Source organism: Balaenoptera borealis, assembly GCF_965194805.1.
Source record: "Balaenoptera borealis genome assembly, chromosome: 2".
Classification (NCBI taxonomy): Eukaryota; Metazoa; Chordata; class Mammalia; order Artiodactyla; family Balaenopteridae; genus Balaenoptera; species Balaenoptera borealis.
In genome coordinates this window covers 56,777,695-56,805,267 of record NC_138867.1, presented here as the reverse complement: position 1 = coordinate 56,805,267, position 27,573 = coordinate 56,777,695, and the positions used below count along the sequence as shown (strand labels likewise).

Here is a 27,573-nt window from a genome sequence, read left to right as displayed (position 1 = left end):
GTAATATGAACTCTGATTCTACAATTGAGCAATAACCACAATTAATATTGTATTTCTTTGCAAAAAATATATAAACAAACCTAAGATAATTCTACTTATATTGCATCTATTCTTTTAATTAATATATTATGAGCATGATCTCATATTACTGACTAATCTTAAAGGTGCAATTTAAATAAATGCATAATTTTCTATAGTATGGATTGTCCTGTTATACACTTAGATGTCTAATCATAAATAATTCTGTGACATGCCTATTTCTCCACCTTTTAAATTATTTTCTTAGGGTAGAAGCCTGGAAGTAAGGTTATTAAGTCAAAGGTAACACATATTTGAAGGATTTTGATAAGTATGTTGCCTAACTGCTTTTCAGAAATGTACTAATTTACATTTCCATCACAGTGAATGAGATAATTTTCTTTTCTTAGACTGCCCCTTCTTATCTTAGTCTCGACTCATTGGTAGTTGCTCTCATGTATCCCACTTCCTTTATTAGTGTGAGGATGTCCTGAACTTACTTCAGGGGAGATGTTTTTCAGTGAGAAGACATGAAATTTAGCTTTTCTTACCGTCTTTAGTGTCACCACTAGCAATTGCTTTTGATATTTCTTTAATTCAGTTTCTCCTCCCTAAGTTTAGAAGCTCCCAATAAGCACATCAATTTTCCTTTGCGTCCATAGAACATAGAGACACATAAACCTGTGTCTGGCTTGCTCTAATCATAGGAGCCTTTTCGGATTTTGTTACTTTTAGTTTTCCTGCTTTTTCAGATGAAATCTTTCTGTCTTGTTCTTCATTGATAACCCCTGGCTACTTTGTTCCAGCCACTGACTTCTTTAAAGACTGGTTCTGACACAGAATTTAAAGTGACACTATTCCTTCTAACACAGTAGAAAATTGAATAGAAAATTGACTAACTTCATTACGTTCTTAGTTGCAAAATGTCTGGCTAGACTCACAGGTTTAGTTTCTGACCACGGAGTAGAATTTTCCCCTGTGGGAAACTGGCTCATGTATTGCACAAGCTTTGGACTCATTGGCATCTGCTTTAACCAACAGGAAGCACTAGCTTTGCCTGGAAAAGACTTAGGGACACATTCACGGTTTTCTGTGAGATTTGGTCCTGCCCCTAGGATTTCCAGACTTGGGTCAGTGAATCATGGTGGGGGTGACAGTGGAAACTCTTGTGACGAAGGGACAGACTTTGTGTGTAAGAGCCTAATTCAACCTCTACTGAAGTCTGATGGCCATCGAGATAGGCTCTGCCAGTCTACCAGGGCCACAGAGCCAGAGCTCTTGAGTCAGGACCCAACTTCTCTGTGATGTCAAGTCTTTTGTTTTTCCACAGGCCTTCATATCTCTCCACAAGGCACGTGGGAAACCAGTTTGTTGAAGATTTTAATCTCAAATTTGCTATGAGTCTGATACCCGAAGCCGAGAATGCATTGCACCGTACTATAATTAGCAGTGTAATGCTTCAGATCTTTAGAGCTGAGGCCACAGATCTCATTTTGGGAGGCAGACTCATTATGCCCATAGCTGTAGTCATGTGAATCTCACACCTCGTGGGCAACCCAGAGAGGACCATGGCAGGGGTGGGTGAATGCTCTAGGATCTACCCCTCTGATAGTCCAAGGGATGGGCTCTCTTCCCCATCTGTTCTCTTGTGAGTACCAGACCCACACAGCTGGTCTCAGACATGGTCACATCCATGTTGATATAAGAATATGTTTGAATAAGCAATCTGTAGTTTGGAGATTTAATGAATTCCATGAAACCTCTAGCCTTAGCTCCTTGCGCCAAGGCTTTCCATGTGTTAAGTGTGTTAAAAAGACCTTGCACCTGTGGCGTGGCTGTAATGCCATCCGGGAAAAAGTTCCAGAACCCAGCTAGACCATATTCTTTTTTTGCTTACATCAATCTGACTAGAGAAGAAGAGGGTGAAAGCAAACTTCTTTCTTTTGCTCAAAGAACAAGGATAGATTTGGATCTAATGTTTGCTAAATAAGAGGTAAGGGAAAAGGATTAGGGCAAAGGGCTAGGAGGTCTTGAGTCAGGGTTCTTAGTTCTTCTACTGCTATTTTGAGCCTACTCTCTGCACAAGTCAATACAGGCAAAGCAATGGGAAGATTAAATAAGGGCCCAGAAAAATCCAAGCAGTGTACATAGCCAAAAGGGAATATTTAATTTCAAGACTGAAACAATTATTATTTTCAATTTCTCTACTCCCCTCCCTTCTCCTTTTTCCTAGTAAATGCAGGACAAAACTCACTTCAAAATCACCTGAATAAACACCAGTATTATACCCTCTGGTGAAGCAAGACTGTGGGTAGTTGGATTGGAATTAGAAACAAAATGAGTCTAATAGGAGAGGAAAAAAGAAAAAGTTGAAATTTGGAATGAGGCACAATTTGGATCAGAGTATAATGCTCTGGTGGGTAATAGATTGGCTAATACAGAAAATAGGACAGAGGGAAAGAAAGAAAATATTTAAAAATAAATTAATTGCAGCCACATACAGATCCTTTAGCAAAACTAGAAGCAGCCTGAACGAAGACAGCATAACATAACTCTAAATTAATAGACTATATTCAACTTAATGGCTATGAAAGCCAGGGAAGCAATACAATGGTGAGTCATTTAAAATGAAATGTATTTTTTTGTGTGTGAAACAGAGAAAGGAGAACAAAAGCACTGAAAGAGTGAAATGAAAATAAAAGTTTAAATATGTAGATCCAAAGTCCAGAGGAGACTAGAAACATTCCAAAGCAAGACAAAATGAATAGTGAGAAATAAGAAGATTACACTTAACAAAGAAATGATTTTTTTTTAAATATTTATGTATTTATTTATTTGTTTATGGCTGTGTTGGGTCTTCGTCTCTGTGCGAGGGCTTTCTCTAGTTGCGGCACGTGGGGGCCACTCTTCATCGCGGTGCGTGGACCTCTCACTATCGCGGCCTCTCTTGTTGCGGAGCACAGGCTCCAGACGCGCAGGCTCAGCAATTGTGGCTCACGGGCCCAGTCGCTCCGCGGCACGTGGGATCCTCCCAGGCCAGGGCCCGAACCCGTGTGCCCTGCATCGGCAGGCAGATTCTCAACCACTGCGCCACCAGGGAAGCCCAGAAATGATTTTTTTGTTTGCTTTATTTTAGGCTTCACAAAGGAATGTAAAAGACAAGTACCAGGAAAAGACATGATTCTCTGGAAGAAACAAGATGAAAACCAACATGACCAAATGAAAATAAAGAAGGTAAAGACCATTTTTTGAACAATACCTTCATATCACCACAGCTGGGGAAAGTGGAAAGAGACAGAAAACTGGTAATTATTGCCAAGAGACTTAAACCATGCATTTAGGCAGTGATTATTTATTTTTAAATTTGCAAGTAATCTCATGGACACATTTTTGTTATAATAATTGTAATAATACAGTCAAAGAAAATGTCCCCATTGGCCCCACCCAAACCCACTTTTCTTCCCAAAGTGTTTATCAAAAAAAAATGTAATAGAAATAACAAATGTAGATGGTTATCGTTTTCTCAATAAGAAAAATGTATGTTAGCTGGTTCTTGCTACTCTTCTTATGCTCACTTTTGATCATCAGGCAACTCTGAGTATAAAAATTCTAGTATTTCTATTTCCCTTTTGATTTTTGTGGTGCTAAAATGTTCTTGAAATTAAAATGTTCCACCCCCTCCCACTCTTCAAATCCCCATCTGTTCTCTTCTGAGCACAAGACCCACAGAGCTGGTCTCAGAAATGGTCACATCCAGGTTAATATAAGAATATGTTCAAATAAGCAATCTATAGTTTGGAGATTTAATTAATTTCACAAGACACCTAAAAAGTACCAGGTAGTATTTCTAAGAGATGGAGGGACAAAGATAAGAAAATCCTGGCATAATACTAGAGAAAACTCAAATATTTTAATCCAGCAGAAACTGGAATTGAAATGGTTAATGCGCACACCCCAGAGTCATGCAGATCTGGGTTTGAATGCCAGCTCTGCCACCTATTATTTGTATGGTCTTTAGAAGTTGATGATATTAATTCTTAAGGTTTGTGTCATGCTTTGCATTTTCATACCCCTTCACCGCCACCCCATCCTTTATGGCAACAGATTCTACCTCTTTGGCCACAGAGGTGGACACAAGATAGACCAATCACAGTGTTTATCACTCCTGACCACAGTGATTGGCTCAGAGATGAACACATGATCTAATCTGGGCCAATTAGAGTCCTTTTCTGAGATTTTTTTTCTATCTGGAGCAAGAAGAGAAGAACTTTTTTTTTTTTTTTTAACCTGATGATGAGGCAGTAAGAATGTAATTTCAAAGGTATTTGCAGCCATTATTTCAGTGTTGTGGGAACAGAGAATAAAGCAATCAAAAATATTATTTTATTATGTTATTTGAATAGTAAAAATAGGTATACTGTACATATATTGTATGTACATTATATATGTATTCGTTTTTGTTTTTGGCTGCACTGTGCAGCATGTGGGATCTTAGTTCCCTGACCAGGGATTGAACCTGTGCCCCCTGCAGTGGAAGTGCAGTGCAGAGTCTTAACCACTGGACCGCCAGGGAAGTCCCTGTATCATATAAACATAATCCAATTCTCTTGGCTCTTTTTAGATGTAATTACTATCCTGAGTTTTGTGTTTAGCACAAGTATGTATATATGTGTGTGTATGTGTATATATATATATATACATACTTTTTTTGTGTGTTTAGCACAAGAATATATATACCTAAGCAATTTATTATTCAGTATTGTTTAAACTTTATAAAATGATGATAAATGATGTATGTTTCCATCATTCTACTAGATGGGCAAAAATTGAGAAGTCTGACAATTTCAAGTTGTTGGTAGAGTTTGAAGTAATGGGAACTCATATATCTCCCATAGGAATATAAACTGGAACAACCTGGCATTATCTTGTGGAGCTGAATACGAATGTAGTCTAAACCCTGCAATCACATCTAGGTATATACTCTAGAGAAACATTTGCACATGTGTTCCAGCAGACAGATATGATGACTTATAGAACCTCCATACATAACAGAAAACAAAAAAGGAAGTAAACCAAATGGCCATTTATGGGAGAGTAGGTGAATGCATTGTGGTACATTCACATGGCAGAATAGTATGCAAGAGTGAATATGAATGAACCGCAGGTGCATGCAACAACATGGATGGATCTTAGAAGAAATACTGAATGTGAGTAAAACCATTTTAAGGAGACAGTTGGGTTCTGTGAAGAGTTCTGTAGCTGTCCTCCTAGTCCCCAGTTAGACAACTGGTCTTGACATCCTATTTTTGGGCTGCGGTAGAAGCGGGCAGCAGAGGCTCGGATGGGCAGTAGTCATTGTTGTTCTGACCCACCACACTGGTCACCCCAGGGGAGGAACGTAGTGGAGAGGGGCAATGTCTACCTTGGTGGTGAGGTGCAGGGTCACCCTTTGCCTGAACATCTGGATTCCTGAGTGGAGTTGCTTCAGGGACCAAGAAGTAGACACTGAGGAATCTTTCTTCTGCTCAGGGTCAAAAACCTGTGACAAGCTCTCTGCAGGTCTTATCTGGGTGGTCTCTAAGGCCTGACCCAACAGGCCTTTAATTACTGATGGACTACCATTGATGACATCTTTGGGATGTGTTTCTGACAGCTTGTGGTTTGATCTCCAGCTGCTGGGTCCTCCACTTGGGGCTTATGTATTAGTTAACTCGTGATTTTGGCCATCTCCCAAGAAGATGGTGTAAACAACCTCTCCTTTTGAGATCTTAGGTGCTATACAAAGGCAGCTTATCCTTTATTTTCTCTACATATTATTTCATCAAGAATCATTGTTTTACATTTTAGCATCTCTAAAAATAAAAATGTATCTTACAGTTGACAGCTTCTTAACAGTGATAAAAGGTAGCATTTTTTTCTTTGTTGATGATACATAAAATGGAGGTGTGTCTCACGATCAACGGAATCTTAGACTTGATTAAATAGGATATGCTTACCTAATACAGATAATCTACTTTTGCTCTTTTCCCAAGAATTATTTTCATACATAATGATCTGCACAAATAAGCAATATTCACTCAACACTCTGGAATAGAATGGAGTCATATGTATAGTTTTGTAGTAGTTGGTGGAGGGGAGGAAGGAAGATCTTTGCAACTCTCTCCATTGCAGTAGGCAGCAACCAGGAAGAGGCATTGTAAAATGAGAGAGAGAGGGAGAGAGAGAGAGGGAGAGAGAGGGAGAGAGGGAGAGAGAGAGGGAGAGAGAGAGGGGGAGAGAGAGGGGGAGAGAGAGAGAGAGAGAGAGAGAGGGAGGAGCTTCCTTGTTTTCTGATCACTTTCCAGTCCCTCTGGAAGCCTGATTATATGTCTTGCCCTGGGTTTCTTGAGTTGTTATAATAAATCCCCTTTTTCTTGGTTTAAACAAGTTTCTATTTCCCACAACCTAAGGATCTCTAATTAAGACAAGTGCTCAGCAAGATACCCAATATTTAATGAATGCTCTGTAAGTGCTTATTGTTTTATTATTGTATTAAGGGATTTATTGAGGTTCACCGAAAGTACTTTGAGAATAGAAAGGAAAAGAGAAAAAAGTTGATTATTTGGTCCCCAGTTGGGCTGCTTGGGGAGGGTCTTAAAGAAGGGTGGGTGATACTCGACAAGCGGAGGTAGGAAGCCAAAGGCTTCAGTGCAGAAGGATGCTCAGCAAAGGCGAGGGGAGGGTTTGGGAGCTGGGATAATGTGAGGCTCCGGCCGGAGGCTGAGCCTGGTTTGGAAGGACCTTATATATATCACATGATGGGATTTTTGCTCTATCCTGAAAGGCTTGCAGAGGAAGCAGGAGGCACCAGAAGATGACTTAAAAAAGAAAAAAATAAATAAAGGCAATCACATAAGAAATTGCTTAAACATATCACTCTGACACAAATGTGCAAGAGGAAGTGGAGAGGAAGGGAACTGTATTGGGAGGCTGTGGCAGTCTGGGTGAGAAGAAATGAAAGGGAAGCGAGGCATCAACACCCCCCTCCCGTGTGACATTAAATAGTGCACGCGGAAGAGCGGACTTGTCACTGGTCTGTGCAAGCAGTCTCCTGCTGACAATCAGAGTGACTCACAGGTGTCCCACCAGCTCGCCCTCTTCGTGCAGGAGCTGTTACATTTATAAGCCTGCTCCAGTAGCAGCCAGGCTAGCTAGCTGTGCCCTTTGACTCCTTTCCTCAACCCTCCACGTGTTTGCCTGCCACCTGGTCTTGTCCTGTTTCCTCCCCGCTCCCAGGCTCTTTCATCCAAATTCAGACGGTAGAGTTTCCATTTCTTCTTGGTAGCTCTGCACATTGATTAGACCATTTCAGACATTCTGTGTGTTTGTGCCTGAGCAGCGCACCCCTCCCCCACCTCACGCAACAGAGAGTAATTTGAAAAGAGCCTAAAACTAACAACTTACACAGGCTGAGTTGGGACCTTTTTTCCTGTACTATGGCGTTTTGACAGCAAGAAAAATGACACTGGCAGAGCACTTATTGATTCACAAAAGACCTTCCCTGTGAATTTGAATACAGATCCACCTGTGCACTCTAGACAAATCTATGTCTATTTGGGGGGGGGGGTGGTAAAAAGCTACAGTATTATAGATGTTGTCAGTGAACTTGACCTAAAGAGAGATTCTGTTTTCCCAGTGGTTAGTGCAGAAGAAATCCATACACATATTTGGCTCAATAAATATTCTTATAAATTATATGGAGGATGATATTTTTACGTTTGGGGGAATAATTCTTATGCAGTGGAAGTAAGGGAAAAATAAATTGGGAATATACTGCTCAGTTCTGGCCGTGTGGTCATTTTAATGATGCTGTAAAAACAGAGATGGAGCAAGAGAGTGTTTCTTTATGAGGATGGGCTGACTACTTAATGCTCTCAATCTGGAAAGATGAAGGTAGAGTGGGATGTGATAAAAAATTTAGTCATGAAGGGAATGAATCAGGTGAGTAACAACTCGGAAAAATAAGAGTAAGGAACATATGCTGACGGTAGTTTGAAGACAAAAGAAAGTGCAGCTTTACATGTTTATAGTAAAGTCATTCATTATTCCAAGAAGCAGTTAGGTCAAGATATGATGGGATTTAAGCAAAGGCTGAGATAAACTCAAGGATGCAAAGTTGGCAGTGGATATACTTAAGAAATACGCCCACATTTTTGGTTTTAAGTTACAAAAATAACATGTTCATTGGAGAAGAATTAGAAAAATCATATAAGCAAAATTTTTAAAAATTAAAAAATCTGTAATCTCTTAGAGATAATAACTTGATATTTTGCTGTATAAATACTTTATTTTTCTATTTGTTTGTTTATTTTACCCAAATGGGCTCCAACTAAGCATATTGCAGTTTTTTTCAACATAATATTTTGTGACCATCTTTCCATGTCAGTAGCTTTATAGCTACACAAACGTTTCGAAGTACAAGGTGTTGCTTTGGATGGATTTACTATAATTATCTTAACCAATTCCATATTGCTAAATGTATTCTGAGATTTCCTACATGTTTATCTTCTAGGTTTATGATACTTTTGTCAACTTAAAAATGTCCTATTGGATTTTAAATGCAATTGCATTGAGTTTACAGATAAATTTTGTGGGAATCTTTACGGTACTGGGTAATTTTATCTGGAAACACAATATATCTTTTAATTTATTCTTGTTTTCTTTTATATCTTTCAGTAAAATTTTAATAATTTTCTTCATATTGGTCCTGTACATTCTTATTAACTTGATTCTTAGGTCCTCAGCATTATGATTACCTTTTACTCCTATTGTGAGTGGTTTCTTCCATTATTCTAGTGGTTAATTTAGGATATATAAGAAAACTATTGCTTTTAAAATATTTTATTGTTCAAGTGGCTTCCCCGCCAAACTTAGTAGTTTTAGTTATTTTCTAGTTGTTTTCTTAGGTCTTCCAGTTAGATGATCAAATCATCAATGAATAATTATATTTTTGCCTCCTCTTTTTCAATATTTATACTTTTATTTTGCTTTTGTATCCATTTTAATTGCCAAGCACTTCTAGAATGATGTTAAATAACAGGTGTATGCCTGTCTTGTTTCTCATTTTAATGGAGTGCTTTTATTGTTATATCTTTAGGTGTAAAATTAGTAATTAGATTGAGAACTTTTCTTTTGCAAGTTACATTAAGAGAGTATTAACATATTCATATTCTACTGAGCTCTTTTAAAATCAAGAGTATATTTTGATTTTTTAAAATATCGTTTTAGCAACTTTTGCATGATCATATAATTTTTCTTCTTTGACTTATTGATGTGAATGATTTACTAGTGTTGAAAGTACTCGTATTCCTGGAATGGATTCCTATTTTGTTACTGTCCTGGTAATCTATTGCTTCATGACAACCTGCCTCAAAAATTTCATTTTGCTCACAATCTTATGGATCAGAAACTGAGGAAGGGCTTGGTTGAATGGTCCATCTCTGATTCTCTCGGTACTAGCTGGGGCAGTTGGAGCCAAAGGATCCACTTCCAAGATGGGTTCTTCATTTACATGTCAACTTCCTGGGTACCCCTTGGCTTCTTTCTCCTGTTCCACATGGTCTCTTGTTGTATAGCCACTTTCCTTCTCACTTGAACTTCTCAGGGTTTAGTGACTTCTGAGTTGTCACATTTCTTACACCTTATCTGGCTTGAAAAAGCAATGATCCCAGACACGGAAGCTGGAAGATGCCTGATGACCTAACCACAGAAGTTTCAGAGTGTCACTTCTGCTGGATTTTATTGGTCAAGCCAGTTGCTAAGGTCAGTTCAGATTCAAGTGGAAGGGAATTAGGCTCCACCTTCCAATGGGAGGAATAGCAAAGAATTTGGAATCTTTAATGGCTTATTATTTTTAAAATTGTTGCTGGTGTGATTTGCTAATATTTCTCAATATATTTGTGTAAACATTCCTAAATTATGTTGGCCTAGAGATTTCTGTGCTGTATTTACCAGGCTTTTGGTAACAGGGTTATGGCATTTGGTTTTTAAAATTGAATTGGAAAATTTTGATCTTTTTCGTAGTCTCTTTAACACATTAAATAACATTAGAATTTCTTGCTTCTTTTTTTAAAAAAATTAATTAATTAATTAATTTATTTTGGGCTGCACTGGGTCTTTGTTGCTGCATGCGGGCTTTCCCTAGTTGCAGCGAGCGGGGGCTACTCTTTGTTGTGGTGTGCGGGCTTCTCACTGTGGTGGCTTCTCTTGTTGCGGAGCATGGGCTCTAGGCACGCGGGCTTCAGTAGTTGTGGCTCACAGGCTCAGTAGTTGTGGCGCATGGGCTCAGTTTCTCCGCGGCATGTGGTATCTTCCTGGACCAGGGCTCGAACCCGTGTCCCCTGCATTGGCAGGCGGATTCCTAACCACTGCCACCAAGGAAGTCCAGAATTTCTTGCATCTTGAAGATGTATAAAACCTCCCAGGCCAAATGTCCTTTATAATTTGACAATTCTTCGATGGTATTTTTATTATAGTATCTTTGATCTTATTTATATTTCTTACTTCTTCTTGAGTCAATTTTCTTATTTTATATTTTCCTAGTAAAAGAAGTCACAACAATTTTTGACAAGTATTTGTCACAACTTTTGATGTTTTCCAGGACTGATATAGATGTCTTCTCCTTCATTTTAATTTTTTTTGTCTATTTCAATGGGAATGTAGGAAGGAAGGCAAGTTTTTTTGATTTGCCAAACTTTAATACAGAGATGTAATGCTCTAATTGTCATAGCTGTGTTGTAAGGTATTACACATTATTTATACCTTATGTCATTTAATAGGAATGAATACCCTGTGAGATAACAAAAATTACTCTTTTTATACAAATGAGTTTATGTTTTATAACACAAGTCACCTACTATAAGTTCATTACAAAGAATTATTAATTTAAGTTCAGAGTCATCAAATACTCTTTGTTGAATCAGATGGAAAGCAGGAATTACATCTATAATGTGTTTCATGTCATCAGTTGTGACTTTTGTCCCTCATGTCGATTAATTCATTAAGCATATTTAGTTAATATCTACCAGTCTCCCAAGAGAGATGGTGAGGTCCATGAAAAATGTACCACATTTAAGTTGCTAACAGAATCTTAAAGTACATAATAGTAACCAAGAGATAGAAAATGTTTACAGAGGAATCCCAGCATCACCTGTAATTTTCTGAAACTGGAGGGAAAAACAAAAGACAAGACAAAAATTCAGTGATGAACAAAGCCAACCATTAAAAAGTAGAGTTCAAAACTTCCAAAAAAAAAAAAAGAAAATGTTTAATATTTGATATAAATGTCCAATTGGATTAAAAAAATTTTTTTTATTGGGGTAGAGTTGTTTTACAATGTTGTGTTAGTTTCTACTGTACAGCAAAGTGGAGTTCCCTGTGCTATACAGCAGGTTCTCATTAGTTATCTATTTTATACATATTAGTGTATATATGTTAGTTCCAATCTCCCATTTCATTCCATCCCCTCTTTCCCTGCTTGGTGTGCATACGTTTGTTCTCTACATCTGTGTCTCTGTTTCTGTCTTGCAAACCAGTTCATCTGTACCTTTTTTCTAGATTTCACAAATATGCATTAATGTACGATATTTGTTTTTCCCTTTCTGACTTATTTCACTCTGTATGACAGTCTCTATCTCCATCCATGTCTCTACAAATGACCCAATTTTGTTCCTTTTTATGGCTGAGTGATATTCCATTGTATATAAAAACATGGAACACTTCACAAATTTGTGTGTCATCCTTGCACAGGGGCCATGCTAATCTCTGTATCGTTCCAATTTTAGCACATGTGCTGCCGAAGCGAGCACAAGGAAGGCAATTTAATGCATGGGTTCAAACTGGCATCTTATGAATGTTCTTATAGTCCTTTTTTTGAGGTAGAAATATCTTAGAATATGTCCATAGTGTTGTTATAAGTAGAGCTTTAAACAGAATGATCCATAAATCTGTTTTTTGTGGCATTTAAACTTTGTGTTTTGAACCAAAACTAAATGGGAGCTAAATATTATTTTATACTATTCTCATAGAGATGCCAATACTGTCCCTACTAAATGAGGGCTTCATCAAGATATGTTAGCTCACAGAGGAGAGATGGAAGATGAATCTTAAATAACAGAACTCAGATATCTGACTACTGATCATCAAGATCAATAAGAAGACAGTGAGTACCCCATGAATTGTAGGATAATTGCTGGTAAATTTTCATTAACAGGCTTCCAAGTGAGTCTATGTGGTGTGTGTATGTGCCTTGTGCAAAGTTCAGAAAGTCCTTTGGGGAAGGATGATGAGATTATGGGGAAGGCAAGCAATGTAGGATGCTAAGAGAAGAGACGCCAGTAACTTGCCATTGGCACAGGCTCACTCTTAGCCTAAGTTTCCCAATTCTGGGAACATTTTCTAATAGGGAAATGTGGTCTATATCACTAATGACAAGGGGAGATACTAGAACTCTGGATAGTTCAGATGGAAGCAAATGGATGGGTGGATCACTCATCTTGAAGACTTTGAATTTGTGCTGCAAGGAGAGGTTGCAGAAAGCATCTCTCGTGGTAAAGCATTTCACTATTTAGAAAGTAAATTTTACTTAAAAAGAAGCTATGGGTAGACCGTGCAAAATGAGACCCAGAAATAATTGGAAAGGCGGCAGAGGAAAGATGAGAGAGTTTGAATAAGTCCTGAAAGCCCAAAGGCTGAGAATACCAAGATAATTTAAAAATACAGGGAAGATTTGAAAACACATGTAGCTGCAGGGAGGGTTGGCCAAAGAACAGAAACAGAGAAAACCATAGGAAATGGAAAAGAGGGGAAATGGAAAGGGATGAAGATGTTACCCTTAACAGGAATGCAGACGCACGTGGAAAGATGCCAAAAAAAGCCAGGCGAATAAGTGCTCTGGATGGAATCTAGTGTATGTAGCTGAGGAATGAAAACAAAACCCACCACTACACTAGTAATAGAGGGTGGGAAGACTACCAAAAAATCAGGGGAGAACAATGTGGGTCTCAACAGGAGGTAATATATTGTATGCAAAGGCATTTGAGCATACAGCGTAGCATTTAGACACATGATCTAGAGAATGCAAGTGCAAAGGGCAGAATAGGAAAAGAATGTCTGGCCACTCTATATATAAACCTGTAAGTCTGAGCTAAATTTCTCTTTGTCTACTCTGGTTACTGTTTGCTTCTTTGTTGACATGTAAAACATTTCCACAGAGTGGTTTGGGGGGTATTAAAGTGAAACCGGGCTCATGGTAGAAAACAGAAGACTACGAGAGGATTTTATATTTAATAGTTGCTTTATAATATAAAAAAAGATTTGTTTTTTTTTTGGTTGTTCCTGTGTGCTTTACAGAATCAATCTCATGGCTTAATAACCTTACACCTTGAGCACCTTTGTATTTTGTGCTTAGTTGCAAATACTTTAAGCAACAGATTTATTATTTCTTCCTGGATCAGCTTGGGATCCCCTTTGAGGAACTATGTCTTCCAAGAATTCAGCTGACCACATAGTCCTAAGCCTAGAGTTTTGGGGAAAAGATTTTTTTTTAAAAAATTAATTAATTAATTAATTTATTTATGGCTGTGTTGGGTCTTCGTTTCTGTGCGAGGGCTTTCTCTAGTTGTGGCGAGCGGGGGCCACTCTTCATCGCGGTGCGCGGGCCTCTCACTGTCGCGGCCTCTCTTGTTGCGGAGCACAGGCTCCAGACGCGCAGACTCAGTAGTTGTGGCTCACGGGCCTAGTTGCTCCGCGGCATGTGGGATCTTCCCAGACCAGGGCTCGAACCCGTGTCCCCTGCATTGGCAGGCAGATTCTCAACTACTGCGCCACCAGGGAAGCCCCTGGGGAAAAGATTTGATTTGTAGCTGCATATTTGTGTTTTTGTTCCAGTGGAGTTAGAATTTACCTTGTAAGGAGTAAATACTCATCCTTTGGCACCTGGAAGATGGTATAGCATCTTAAAATAACCAGAAAAGTAGTACAAGAATCTCATAACTTACCTTTCTGCCTCCAGCTCATCTTCTTTTTTTTTTCCCTAGTGAAATGATCTTTAAAATAAAATAAAATAAAACTCACCATTTAACATCGTAAGTGAGGTTTAAACTAACCCAAAGAAAGAAAAATATCTGTAAGTTAAGGGGACTTATAAACTAAAATATCGACTTTTGCAGCAACCTTTTGTCATCTGGGAAAAGGCAGGTCTCTAGGAAGAAAAAAGAAGTGTGAAGAGGTGGGAAGGAAAAAAAAAGATGGAAGAACATCTTCGTCATTTAAGAAATATTTCATAGACACCAAATTGTGTTCTAGATACTTTAGCGTTTCATTAACATTTTGGGCTCCTCAATTAGAGTGACAGTTTTCTGAGGAACAGGATTATGTCCTTTTAGTTTTCTTGACACCAACCACAAGGTCAAATAGCTAAATTCAAAAAATTTTATTCTCTTTAACTTTTCTACAGCATTTGACTCTGTTGAGAAATTTTCTTTCTAGATATTCTCTTTTTTTTTCTTCTCTACTGACACTGCTAGAGTTGGGCTCTCATCTGTCACCTGGTGTCCCACCTGCAGTTTTCTCTCCCCATCCCTCCCATTTCATCCTTCCCATTGCCATCGAAATTGTCTTTGATTAATTCACATCCCTGCTTAGAAACCAGTGATAGCTCCTCACTGGTGGATGCTATTGTAGGCTATTATTGTGGATGCTATAGGAAAAATTACAAAAATCTTTGGCCTTGTGTCTAACTCCAGTCCCAGTGGATGGAGGATAATCAGTTTCCCCCTCTCCACTGGGCCCAGTCTTCCTTGTTCTCCCCAGAACCTACTCTGCAGCCACACAAGACATGTGGCTCTCCAAGTGCCTCCTATGACTAACCTGGGTCTTAGAAGGGGACCATAGCTGTGGAGACCTGAACCTCAATTACAGTGGAGAAGAGAGGAAAGATTGAAAACCAAGGGGCTTGTCTGAACAGTGGTGACCTCAGCTGTCTGGGCAAAGTGGTTTACTAAAGACCTCAGTGGAGAAATTCTATGGCTTAAGAGCAGAGTGGAGTGTATTGGTTTGTATTCAGTGTATTTGCTCTATTGTTTTGGATGGGAGAGGGGTAGTTGTTGGATATGGGAAGGCAAAAGGATGAAAGTACAAGGGAAGTGACAAATGCCTCCATTTGTCTGAACTTACTGTGAACCACTCTAATCACAGGTATCAAGTTTCCTGGAGAACAGGTTCATGGGTTAAAGAGAGGCTTTTGAGAGGGTATTTTTGGCTATTATTGTGGTTGGTATTAACCACAGTGTGCCTCCGTATGTATCATAACCATGGTGACCATATGTTTCCAGGTTAGCATGAGTCAAGGTGGTAAATTTTAATATTTACTTGGGAAAATATGATCACCATAGCTATGGACTACAAAGAAGAATGATTCTTAGATGACCAGTGCATGATACGCCCAGTCAGCAAACAACTAGGAAAAATTGAACGTATTAAATAAAACAGTATAAAGTATGGAGAGTCCAAATTAATTAGAATCTGATTTCTACCACCCTATGTTACCTTCTTCTGACCAGTTTGGTAAATTTTGTCTTCTTTAACCTTAAAGTGGGCCAATTCTAGAGTTAAACTGATTAATAAGCACACATCTTTGACCTGGTTTTGAAATCCAGGAAATTATGAATTTTTATGAATAAATTGCAGTAGAGAACGAACGTACCGCCAAGTTTGCATGTGACCTTGAATTTAAAAAAAGCTGTGCTACTTCCCACAATCACCATTAGCATTTGGTCAGAGCATCTTTTTTTGAGCCATATATAGGCACTCTGCAGGTTCCTTGTAATACAAACAGGCAAAACGTAGAACGTCAGACAGGTTGCTTAAATCAGGTAGGACAGATGTTGTAACCATTATTGCCTCCCCTCACCCCACTCGAAGGTAGCAGAAGAGCACCTTGCTCTTACCTCCGTATACTCTGTGCATCGTTTCAAATATCTGCTCTTATCCGAGCTCCACCAGAATGTGGATCACTCATCCTTAGATTTTCCTTAGACATCGGAGTTTCAATAATCAAATATCATCTTTTTTTTTAATTTTTAATTTTTATTTATTTATTTTACTTACTGACCTACAACACTATGTTAGTTCGATACTTCTGTGCATTAAATGATCAGCACAAGAAGTCTAGTTGCCATCTGTCACCACACAAAGTTATTACAATATTACTGACTATATTCTCCTTGCTGTACGTTTCATCCCTGTGACTCATTAATTTTGTATCTGGAAGTTGTACCTCTTAATCTCCCTCACCTGTTTCCTCACCGCCTGCCCCCACATCCCTCCCCTCTGGCAATCACCTGTTTGTTCTCTATTTTTATGACTCTGTTTCTGTTCTGTTTGTTCATTTGGTTTTTAGATTCTACATATAAGTGAAATCATATGGTATCTATCTTTCTCTGTCTGACTTATTTCACTTAGCGTAATACCCTCTAGAATCATGTTGTCAAAAATGGCAAGATTTCATTCTTTTCTTGGCTGAGTAATATTCCCTAATCAAGTATCATCTTATCAGACTCTAAAAGCCCGTTCATAATTAATGCTGCAGATGAAACCAAACTTCAGAATAACTGGGCTTCCCTTTACATTTTTTTTTCTAAATAAGTAACCAGGCAGGTGTTCCACGTGAAGTGGGCATATCAGGGTCCTCGTGATTTCCTTTTGAGCAGGAAAAGTGTAAAACATGAGCAGCAATGTGATTCAGGTCTGTGATGTACCACTGAATAGGGCTGGGATGCAGAGTCTGTATTCTCAGTATCACCTTTATGTCCTTGTGTAAATCAGGCTTCCGCTTGCCTTCTTTGTGGTTGAACATATTACAAACTCTCGGTGTTCCCTTTCGACCCCCTGGACACAGTTGTCTTGGGATTTGCTGGCATTTGGGAGGGCTCTGACAATGGTGGAACAAATCTATTCCTGTAATGGGGTATCACGGTGGCTCTGGTGCATAAGACAGGATGCTTGATGTCTTTATCTGCCCTCCCAGACACTTTCGCCCCACTTCACCTTGTTTTGTGCCCCAGGAGGCTGACCTGTGTGGACCAGATCAGTGAGCTGCCTTGCCCTCAACTTCCAGTTAGGTTTGGCAGTGTGAGCTCTGGTGGCAGATGGAAGGGAGAGAGGAGAATGAGATGAGGTCCAGGTATTCATTTCCTTGCCTCTATGCCTGTGTGCTAATGGCATGCTGGCCGCCTCCCTCAGCTGAAGGCCTCAGCTCCTGTCAGCTCCATACAGCTTTGCCTCTGGATTCTGCTGTTTGGGCCTCAGATGTTAGCAGTGCCCTTCTAGTACTAGCTCTGAGGTAACACACCATCTCTTGTGTTATGTTATGTTATGGGTATCCCTGCCCATACCTTTGTAAATAGTCCCTTAATTAAACTCTCCTCAAATTACCCAATTCAAGTATGGCATCTGTTTCCTCTGGGACCCCAACTGATACAGGGAGTTATTCTTGAATAAATGATGTTGGTGGAAGAGTCCTGAAGGACTGTATCAGTGACCCCCAGAACCTGGCAGTAAGCAATGCAACTGATGCACATCTGTAAGTTGCCCCTGGATGCTGCCCGTGAGAGGGAAACTCTAATCGCCTGTGATTTCTGTTGCTGCCATCTGAGGCTGCCTGGGTTACCAGCCTCCTTGCCCCGGGGCAGCTACACCACAGCTCTGACTTTTATTTGGAGCCTGGGAGAAAGGAGGAAACAAGTCTTCTCCATTAGTGCTGTTGGATAGAGGAGGCTTCTGAATCAGCAAGTGAGAAGAGACTTTGAAGCATCACCAGGTCTCTGGTGGCCCTCATCAGTCCTCTGGTGCTGGTGGCCCAGGTCCACCCTGGTGGCAGGTGTCAGCAAGGGGAGCTGCGCTGAAGCACCGGGCCTGGTGCCTCCCTCCTGCAGTCTTCTTTGGCATCCCTGTCCCCTTGCAAAGCAGAGCCCCATTAGCAAGTGAAATGTCATAGTTTCAAACAAACAAACAGGCCCTGCGGTCTGCCAAGTCGTCTGGGTGAAATCACAAAGAAATCTCAGTGTCCTACGCCTCGTTGGGGCCTCCTCTCAGGGGGTTGAGTAATGCTTTCATGACAGGAGCAGGACTCACTTTCTCCCTGCTTGCTCGAGGGTGTCCAGCTCCAAAGCTGTGACTCCTTTCTACCAGTGACCCTGCCTGACCAAGCCTAGTGAGGTCCCTGGGAGCTGGGTTACCCTCTGTCCACTGTCAATTTAAGCAACTTGGTTACTGTTTGGGATTCGATGGATCCCCTTTCTTGCATCCTTTTCCAGTTCCAGGTTCCCTGAGGGAAGCTTCCCTCTCCACTTGACTTTTCTTGAGTAGCTCATCAGAAAAAACCCAGGGACTGCTCCAGATTGAGGAAAGTGGGCAGGGACACTATCTCTGCCCAAACCAGCAGCCAACTTTATCAAATTCTGGTAGCACAGGAGGGAGGAAGATGCCAAGTAGAGTTGAATTCCTTGGCAAAGAAATAGTAAACAGCAAAACAGTCATTTCAGAGGGCAAACTGTTTGCCTCACTAATAAAGCATGGCTCATGATGGAAAATAACTCAGGAGAAAGTAGGGAGCAAATGGATTTAGTTGCTATGGGAACGCAGTTGGAAAAAAACATGCAATATGTAAATACTGTAATTTGGTATTTTAATGTACTTCTTTTCCATGAAGAAAATGCTTTGACAACTAAAACTAACAACTCGTTCCTCTGCTATACACAGAACTGATTGACAGAGGCTGGGCAAGTGGGTTTCTGAATTCCATTTTGCCCCTAGGAGCAAATAGATCTTTATTCTCAGGTGTAAAAATCAAACATCAAGAGCAGTGGTTTTCAAGTCTGGCTGCATGTTAGAGTCACTTGGGGAACTTGAAAAAAATTGGCCACACCTGGTCTGATTAAATCAGTTTCTTGGGGGTGGGGAGGTGGGGAGGTGGGGGGTACTGGGCATTGGTATTTTTAAAAAGGTCCCCAGTCTTGTCTTTCCTAATGGGCAGCCAGTGTGGCAAACCACTGGCCTAGAATCCTGATTTGAAATACTTGGCAAATATGGATCACTTATTTTGCCATACGCCTTCACTAGGTTTTATTTCACCCAATTTTTTTTTTTTTGGCCACGCTGTGTGGCGTGTGGGATCTTAGTTCCCCACCAGGGATCAAACCTGCGCCTCCTGCATTGGGAGTGTGGAGTCTTAACCCCAGACCAACAGGGAAGTCCCCGATTTTTGATGATTGGATATTTTAATACCGATAATATGAAGTGATTAGCAATCATCAGTCTTCCATTATTAGTGTTATTATCTTCACCATAATTGATTAGTGTTTCTCTTATTATTTAGAGCAAACATATGATACTATATTACAAATCATTATCATTTAGCCATAATAATAAAGATGATTAATTGCTATTATTTGAAAAATTATGAATTGATAACTTGGGAAGTTTAGACGTTGCTCTAAATGTTGATATCAATCTATATTTTAATAATTACCATTATAAGTTATCATTAAGCTATGTAATAAATCGATAGAAAATATTTTCATAGACATAATTGTTCAACTTGCTTAGCAATAGTCCACACTAGAGCTGGTAAGTGGCATAATTTTTGTTTTCCAGATGGGAAAAAAATGTTACACACAAGAGACATGTATCTTGCATTAGTTTATATGTTGCGACCATGGCACACCTGTGTGCAGAACTCCAAAATTTCAATTTTTTTTTCTAATTGCCTAGCTCCCCTGTCTTTATCTCTGTACAACATGAAGTCTCAACCCTTCTTCTATGGGATTACTCCAGGAACAAGTTAATCCAGAGCTTACTGGTACCCAGAGAGAATTTGAATGGGTAAGGAAGGAGGGTTCATTGAAAAGTTAATATTATAGGAAACAAGAATGAATTGTGAAAATCTCACTTGGTTGTCCAGTCTAGATTCAGGTGGTGAGGAGGGGTAGGAGGTTACTTGGGATTCCAATTTATGGAAATTTTGCTTTCTTCTGAAACAGTCTCACTCTTTTTACCTTCAACATTATCTTTATTATGTTCAACCTTTGGAGGCCAGCCCTCAGGTCCAGCCTGACTAACTTCAGGTTATACCTTCCATCCAGGCTGCTGGGTCTCCTGAAGATAGGCCCAGCATGGGGGCTCCTCTTACAATGTCTCTTCTGATTGTTTTTGAGATGACCTCCTTTTACCCTCCAGACCAGGTTAGATTCTTTATTCTCTATTATCTGCTTCCATAGCACCATGAAAAAAGCCTCCTTTGTAGCCCTTAGCACAATAATTAATTCATAATTACTTACATAATGCTAGCTGTTCCCAAAAGGCAATCAGTTCCATGAGGGCAGGAAACAGTAGTCTTCATCCTTGTATCCTAATTATCTTAGCACAGTCCTTGGCACATATTGGATATTCAATAAATACTGTTGACTCTGACTATTTTTTCCTGCTCTGTGCCTATTAATTAAAGCTACCCTGTTTCAGATACTTAACAATAATTTTTATTAAAAATAAACTTTTTTTGTTAAGAAAATTTTCAAATGTTCTAAAAGTAGAGATTTTATAAAGAACAGCTATGAGTCTGTCACTCAGCTTTAACAATGACTACATCCTGCCAATCTTGTATAAGTTTTTTTCTAATTAAAATAGATAATTTTTAGACTTTCAGTGTCAGCTCTGAAACATCTTCGGATTGAAAGTCATCACTTCCGTTTTTGCAAGAAACATTGGAATAAACTATATACCAATGACTTTTCTGAGACCTATCAGAGAAATGAAGTTGCAGGACAAATCACCACCCTGAAATCTGGAGAGAAAAGTGAATCCAAAGAGCCACAGCTTAGATCTGCTTATCTGAAGTAGAAGCTGCTGGTAATTTTGGTAGTAAAAGTGATAATTTTGATGAATTGCTGGAAGCTGAGTGTGAGCTAGCCTGAAAGTGAGAAACTCCTGGTACTATAGTCTTAGGGGGTCCTCACACTTCTGTGGGTTTCACCTCCAGGAACACTACCAGGTTCTCATGGTGAAGGTTCAAGAGGGATTCCCTGTGGCTTTGGCAGGGGAGGGGAAGAGTAATCATTGTGATATGCCATGAGCATCTTCCCTAACCAAGGCCTACTCTCCAAGGGGAAAATGCCAGAACCTTATCTCACTGGGGAAAGAACATTCCTCCCACTCCAGCCCCCTTTAGCCTTCCATTCTCATTTAAGTCACGGGAAAGCTACAGGAAGCACTTGTGAAGGTCACAGTCCAGAGACTAAAGTCCACTAAAACTGAGATATAATCATATGTTTATAGAATGCTTCCTCTCTCCCATACCTCACCACAAGGCTTACCAAAGGCAAGAATAAAATAGTCTGAAGAGACTAAGCATCAGGCCCAGACTTAGATATGACACAGATGTTGTAATTATCAGATACAGAATTTAAAATAATAGCAATGATTTATAAGTTAAGAGCTCTAGTGAAAAAAGTAGAAAAAGTAGACAGTATACAAGAACATGTGGATAATGTAAGCAGAGAAATGGAAATTCTAGGGAGGAAATTCTAGGGAGGAATCAAAGATGTCTTTGATGTCTCATCAGTAGACTGGACACAATCAAAGAAAGAATCACTGAGCTTGAAGATAGGTCAATAGAAATTTCCCCAACTAAAATTCAAGTAGAGAAAAGAATGGGAAAAAACTCCCACAAAGACCAGAACTCATCACCCAAGAACCATAGGTACTATTTCAAAGGTGTAACATATGTTTAATTGGAATACAAGCAGAAGAAGGAGAGACCAGAACAGAAGAAATATTTGATGTATAATGGCCAGGGACTTTCTAAATTAATGACAGACACCAAAGAACAGATCCAAGAAGCTCAGAAAACACTATGCAGAATAAATACCTGCTTGACATATCATATTCAAACTGCAGAACACCAAAGACAGAGAAAATTTTGAAAGAAGCTAGAAGAAAGAACACCATACTTGTAGAGGAACAAGGATAAGAATTACAGTGAACTTCTCATCAGTAACCTCATAAGCAAGAAGAAGGTAGAATGAAATGTATAAAGTATTGAGAGAAAAACCCAACCAACCTAGAATTTTATATATGCTGAAAACTTCCTTCTAAGGTGAAGAAGAAATACAGGCATTTTCTGATAAACAAAACGTGAAGGAATTTATGACCACCAGATCTTCTTTTCAGGAAATGTTAAAAGAAGTTCTTCAGGCAGAAAGAAAATGATATAGGTCAGAAACTCAGATCTGTATAAAGAAAGTGTTAGAAAAGGAATAAAGATAATATCTTTCATTTATCTTATTCTTAATTGATCTGAAAGATACCCATTTATTTAAAGCATTAATAATAACTATGGACTCCCTCTTGTGAGAGCACCAGAATCACAACTGGCTGCTGGACAATCATCGACAGGAAGACACTGGACTTCACCAAGGAGGATACCCCACGTCCAAGGACAGAGGAGAAGCCACACTGAGACGGTAGGAGGGGCGCAATCAGAGTAAAATCAAATCCCATAACTGCTGGGTGGGTGACTCACAGACTGGCGAGCACTTATACCACAGAAGTCCACCCACTGGAGTGAACGTTCTGAGCCCCACGTCAGGCTTCCCAACCTGGGGGTCCGGCAACGGAAGGAAGAATTCCTAGAAAATCAGACTTTGAAGCCTAGTGGGAATTGATTGCAGGACTTCGACAGGACTGGGGGAAACAGAGACCCCACTCTTGGAGGGCGCACACAAAATAGTGTGTGCATCGGGACCCAGGGGAAGGAGCAGTGACCCTGGGGGAGACTGAACCAGACATACCTGCTGGTGTTGGGGGGTTTCCTGCAGAGGCGGGGGCTGGCTCTGTTTCACTGTGGGGACAAGGACACTGGCAGCGGAGGTTCTGGGAAGTGCTCCTTGGCGTGAGCCCTCCCAGAGTCTGCCATTAGCCCCACCAAAGAGCCCGGATAGGCTCCAGTGTTGGGTTGCCTCAGGCAAAACAACCAACAGGCAGGTAACCCAGCCCCACCCATCAGCAGTCAAGCAGATTAAAGTTTTGCTGAGCTTTGCCCACCACAGCAACAGCCAGCTCTACCCACCACCAGTCCCTCCCATCAGGAAACTTGCACAAGCCTCTTAGATAGCCTCATCCACCAGAGGGCAGACAGCAGAAGCAAGAACTACAATCATGCAGCCTGTGGAACAAAAACCACATTCACAGAAAGATAGACAAGATGAAAAGGTAGAGGGCTATGTACCAGATGAAGGAACAAGATAAAACCCCAGAAAAACAACTAAATGAAGTGGAGATAGGCAACCTTTCAGAAAAAGAATTCAGAATAATGATAGTGAAGATGATCCAGGACCTCGGAATAAGAATGGAGGCAAAGATTGAGAAGATGCAAGAAATGATTAACAAAGACCTAGAAGAATTAAAGAACAAACAAACAGAGATGACCAATACAATAACTGAAATGAAAACTACACTAGAAGGAATCAATAGTAGAATAACTGAGGCAGAAGAACGGATAAGTGACCTGGAAGACAGAAAGGTGGAATTCACTGCTGCGGAACAGACTAAAGAAAAAAGAATGAAAAGAAATGAAGACAGCCTAAGAGGCCTCTGGGACAACATTAAATGCAACAACATTCGCATTATAGGGGTCCCAGAAGGAGAAGAGAGAGAGAAAGTACCCGAGAAAATATTTGAAGAGATTATAGTAGAAAACTTCCCTAACATGGGAAAGGAAATAGCCACCCAAGTCCAGGAAGCACAGAGAGTCCCATACAGGATAAACCCAAGGAGAAGCATGCCGAGACACATAGTAATCAAAGTGGCAAAAATTAAAGACAAAGAAAAATTATTGAAAGCAGCAAGGGAAAAACGACAAATAACATACAAGGGAACTCCCATGAGGTTAACAGCTGATTTCTCAGCAGAAACTCTACAAGCCAGAAGGGAGTGGCATGATATACTTAAAGTGATGAAAGGGAAGAACCTACAACCAAGATTACTCTACCTGGCAAGGATCTCATTCAGATTCGATGGAGAATTCAAAAGCTTTACAGACAAGCAAAAGCTAAGAGAATTCAGCAACACCAAACCAGCTCTACAACAAATGCTAAAGGAACTTCTCTAAGTGGGAAACACAAAAGAAGAAAAGGACCTACAGAAACAAACCCAAAACAATTAAGAAAATGGTCATAGGAACATACATATCGATAATTACCTTAAACATGAATGGATTAAATGCTCGAGCTAAAAGACACAGGCTTGCTGAATGGATACAAAAAAGAGACCCATATATATGCTGTCTACAAGAGACCCACTTTAGACCTAGGGACACATACAGACTGAAAGTGAGGGGATGGAAAAAGATATTCCATGCAAATGGAAATCAAAAGAAAGCTGGAGTAGCTATACTCATATCAGATAAAATAGACTTTAAAATAAAGAATGTTACAAGAGACAAGGAAGGACACTACATAATGATCCAGGGATCAATCCAAGAAGAAGATATAACAATTATAAATATATATGCACCCAACATAGGAGCACCTCAATACATAAGGCAACGGCTAACAGCTATAAAAGAGGAAATCGACAGTAACACAATAATCGTGGGGGACTTTAACACCTCACTTACACCAATGGACAGATCATCCAAAATGAAAATAAATAAGGAAACAGAAGCTTTAAATGACACAATAGACCAGATAGATTTAATTGATATTTATAGGACATTCCATCCAAAAACAGCAGATTACACGTTCTTCTCAAGTGCGCACGGAACATTCTCCAGGATAGATCACATCTTGGGTCACAAATCAAGCCTCAGTAAATTTAAGAAAACTGAAATCATATCAAGCATCTTTTCTGAGCACAACGCTATGAGATTAGAAATGAATTACAGGGAAAAAAACGTAAAAAAGACAAACACATGGAGGCTAAGCAATACGTTACTAAATAACCAAGAGATCACTGAAGAAATCAAAGAGGAAATCAAAAACTACCTAGAGACAAATGACAATGAAAACACGACGATCCAAAACCTATGGGATGCAGCAAAAGCAGTTCTAAGAGGGAAGTTTATAGCTATACAAGCCTACCTCAAGAAACAAGAAAAATCTCAAGTAAACAATCTAACCTTACACCTACAGAAACTAGAGAAAGAAGAACAAACAAAACCCAAAGTTAGCAGAAGGAAAGAAATCATAAAGATCAGAGCGGAAATAAATGAAATAGAAACAAAGAAAACAATAGCAAAGATCAATAAAACTAAAAGCTGGTTCTTTGAGAAGATAAACAAAATTGATAAGCCATTAGCCAGACTCATCAAGAAAAAGAGGGAGAGGACTCAAATCAATAAAATCAGAAATGAAAAAGGAGAAGTTACAACAGACACCGCAGAAATACAGAGCATCCTAAGAGACTACTACAAGCAACTTTATGCCAATAAAATGGACAACGTGGAAGAAATGGACAAATTCTTAGAAAGGTATAACCTTCCAAGACTGAACCAGGAAGAAGCAGAAAATATGAACAGACCAATCACAAGTAATGAAATTGAAACTGTGATTAAAAATCTTCCAACAAACAAAAGTCCAGGACCAGATGGCTTCACAGGTGAAGTCTATCAAACATTTAGAGAAGAGCTAACACCCATCCTTCTCAAACTCTTCCAAAAAACTGCAGAGGAAGGAACACTCCCAAACTCATTCTATGAGGCCACCATCACCCTGATACCAAAACCAGACAAAGACACTACAAAAAAAGAAAATTACAGACCAATATCACTCATGAATATAGATGCAAAAATCCTCAACAAAATACTAGCAAACAGAATCCAACAACACATTAAAAGGATCATACACCACGATCAAGTGGGATTTATCCCAGGGATGCAAGGATTCTTCAGTATACACAAATCAATCAATGTGATACACCATATTAACAAATTGAAGAATAAAAACCATATGATCATCTCAATAGATGCAGAAAAAGCTTCTGACAAAATTCAACACCCATTTCTGATAAAAACTCTCCAGAAAGTGGGCATAGAGGGAACCTACGTCAACATAATAAAGGCCATATATGACAAACCCACAGCAAACATCATTCTCAACGGTGAAAAACTGAAAGCATTTCCTCTAAGATCAGGAACGAGACAAGGATGTCCACTCTCACCACTATTATTCAACATAGTTCTGGAAGTCCTAGCCACGGCAATCAGAGAAGAAAAAGAAATAAAAGGAATACAAATGGGAAAAGAAGAAGTAAAACTGTCACTGTTTGCAGATGACATGATACTATACATAGAGAATCCTAAAACTGCCACCAGAAAACTGCTAGAGCTAATTAATGAATATGGTAAAGTTGCAGGATACAAAATTAATGCACAGAAATCTCTTGCATTCCTATACACTAATGATGAAAAATCTGAAAGAGAGATTACGGAAACACTCCCATTTACCATTGCAACAAAAAGAATAAAATACCTAGGAATAAACGTACCTAGGGAGACAAAAGACCTGTATGCAGAAAACTATAAGACACTGATGAAAGAAATTAAAGATGATACCAACAGATGGAGAGATATACCATGTTCTTGGATTGGAAGAATCAACATTGTGAAAATGACTATACTACCCAAAGCAATCTACAGATTCAATGCAATCCCTATCAAACTACCAATGGCATTTTTCACAGAACTAGAACAAAAAATTTCACAATTTGTATGGAAACACAAAAGACCCCGAATAGCCAAAGCAGTCTTGAGGGAAAAAAACGGAGCTGGAGGAATCAGACTCCCTGACTTCAGACTATACTATAAAGCTACAGTAATCAAGACAATATGGTACTGGCACAAAAACAGAAACATAGATTAATGGAACAAGATAGAAAGCCCAGAGATAAACCCCCGCACCTATGGTCAACTAATCTATGACAAAGGAGGCAAAGATATACAATGGAGAAAAGCCAGTCTCTTCAATAAGTGGTCCTTGGAAAACTGGACAGCTACATGTAAAAGAATGAAATTAGAATACTCCCTCACACCATACACAAAAATAAACTCAAAATGGATTAGAGACCTAAATGTAAGACTGGACACTATCAAACTCTTAGAGGAAAACATAGGAAGAACACTCTTTGACATAAATCACAGCAAGATCTTTTTTGATCCACCTCCTAGAGTAATGGAAATAAAAACAAAAATAAACAAATGGGACCTAATGAAACTTCAAAGCTTTTGCACAGCAAAGGAAACCATAAACAAGACGAAAAGACAACCCTCAGAATGGGAGAAAATATTTGCAAATGAATCAACGTACAAAGGATTAGTCTCCAAATTATCTAAACAGCTCATGCAGCTCAATATTAAAGAAACAAACAACCCAATCCAAAAATGGGCAGAAGACCTAAATAGACATTTCTCCAAAGAAGACATACAGACAGCCACGAAGCACATGAAAAGATGCTCAACATCACTAA

General features: G+C 39.4%; 1 long non-coding RNA gene across 3 annotated transcripts in view; it reads left to right on the top strand.

Annotated features, from left to right (window-relative positions):
• LOC309619402 overlaps positions 1 to 27,573 on the top strand; it is a 576,205-nt gene that overhangs the window by 162,403 nt on the left and 386,229 nt on the right. For all 3 annotated transcript variants that reach the window (XR_014238930.1, XR_014238931.1, XR_014238932.1), the window contains exon 2: positions 3,155 to 3,252. This is a non-coding gene — a long non-coding RNA (uncharacterized lncRNA). The remainder of the gene's footprint in view (positions 1 to 3,154; positions 3,253 to 27,573) is intronic.